Consider the following 2,461-nt stretch of genomic DNA (forward strand, 5'->3'; position numbering starts at 1 on the left):
GTGGACATAACAGTATATCAAATTGCACAGCTATACAAATTAAATGTGATATCATTCTCATATCTTTTATAATTATCTGGATGAATTTATAGTCAAAACATTCTCTGGGGAAAAAATGGAACTGAAATCCTGAACTCAATAAGGTCAATAAAACATAAAATAAAACCATATTTTGAGCAATAAAAATATTCCTAATCATCAGTTGTATTTATAATGTTTTATTATGATTAATTCTTGTGGCATAATTGGTAATGAATTGAAAGAAGGTGATGATTTAAAATATACCACTGACTTAGCCCAATGTAGTTCTATCTGTTTTCAAAAATTGAGTGGGTAGTTATAACTATAACTACAGGAAAGAAAAAAAGTTGTTTTTGTTAAACAGAGAAAAGAGAAAGTCGTTTATGTGACTACCCAGCCCTGACTCATGCTCTTGCCCTTGTGAGCATCTGTGTTCTGTAATGGAAAAGGACCACCTTGTGGGAAAGAAGAGGTATATGCCCTGTTACAACATCCTTGATAACTTTCTTTCTATTCCATTATGCAATGTGGTTGATGAGTTTCAGATTGGTAATATGAAAATTTAGATGATAGTGATTACTATAATAATAATAATAACATTCCCTAAATATTATCTTGTAAAGTAGAGAACACTTAACAACTGTAAAGAATTCATACTAGTGTATGACTGCAGGGCTGGCATGTCTCCATTTAACCTATGAATAACAGATAGACTCAGTAAAGTAGAGAACACTTAACAACTGTAAAGAATTCATACTAGCGTATGACTGCAGGGCTGGCATGTCTCCATTTAACCTATGAATAACAGATAGACTCAATAAGGTTAAATAACTTATCTAAAGGCACACTGCCAGGAGGTGGCAAAACTTGGCAACATTCAATCATCAGATGTCAATCCTAAGACAATTAATTTCATTATCTCATAGCTGCCTTTACAACTGATTCTGGATCTACCACTAAGTAGCGTTCTGATCAACAGTTGGCCAGTAAGCTTGTGGTGGCCCCGAGCATTGGGTCATACAGTAAAACATATTTAATTTAATAAAAAATTACTAACTACTTTCCACAGTGTCTATAACATTTTGTATTCTTACAAACAATGACCAAGAGTATTTCCAATTGCTCAATATTCCCACTAACACTTCGTATTATCATCACTTTATAAAAGTATAACCCATTCTAATAAGTTTATAGTGGCGTCTCATTGGCATCAATGAATGGGTCAAAAAAGAAATCAAAAAATATTTGACACAAATGAATATGGAAACACAATATGCCAAATGTATGGGATATAGCAAAAGCACTTGTAAGAGGTACATTTGTAGCAATAAATGCCTACATTAAGAAAAAAGAAATATATAAACAAAAACCTAACTTTACATTTCAAGTAACTAGTAATGAAGGACAAACTAACCCCAAAGTCAGAAAAGAAAGGAAATAGTAAAGGTCAGAGCAGAAATAAATAAAACAGAGACTAATAAAACAACAGAAACAGTCAATGAAACTAAGAGGTGTTTTTTTGAAAAGATAAACAAAATTGACAAACTTTTAGCTACAGTAAGGAAAAAAAAGACTCAAATAAGTAAAATTATAAATGAAAGAGGAGAAATTGCAACTGATAACATAGAAGTACAAAGGATCATAAGAGACTACTATGAACAATTACATACCAACAAATTTGATAACCTAGAAGAAATAGATAAAATCCTAGAAGCATACAACCCACAGAAACTGAATCAAGAAGAAATAGAGAACCTGAACAGGCCAACTGAGAGTAAGGATATTGAATCAGTAATCAGAATCCTCCAAAAAAGAAAAAGCTCAGGACCTGATAGCTTCACTGGTGAATTCTATCAAACATTTAAAGAAGAAAGTAGCCCCAATTCTTCTCAGACTTTTCCAAAATCTAAAAGAGGAAGGAATACTTTCAAGCTCATTTTATGTGGCCAGAATTATCCTGATACCAAAGCCAGACAAACAAAGAGAATTACAAGCCAATATCGCTGATGAGCATATATGGAAACATCTTCAACAAAACACTAGCAAACTGAATTCAACAGCACAATAAAGGGCCAAGTGGAGGTTATCTCTGGAATGCAAGAATGGTTCAACATATACAAATCAATAAACATGATACACTACATTAACTAAAGGATAAAGATCATATTAATATAATCATCTCAATAGATTCAGAAAAAATGTGACAAAATTTAACATCATTTTATGGTAAAACTTAATAAATTAAGTACAGAAGGAATTAACTCACTGTAGCAAAGGTCATATATGACAAACTCACAACTAACATCATACTCAATAGTGAGAAGCTGAAAATTTTCCTCTAAATCAGGAACAAGAAAAGAATGCTCACTCTTGCCACTTCTATTGAACCCAGTACTAGAAATCCTAGCCAGACATATTAGGCAAGAAAAAGAAATAAAAG

This window comes from Propithecus coquereli, unplaced genomic scaffold (genome assembly GCF_000956105.1).
Source record: "Propithecus coquereli isolate 6110/MARCELLA unplaced genomic scaffold, Pcoq_1.0 Scaffold294, whole genome shotgun sequence".
Lineage (NCBI taxonomy): Eukaryota > Metazoa > Chordata > Mammalia > Primates > Indriidae > Propithecus > Propithecus coquereli.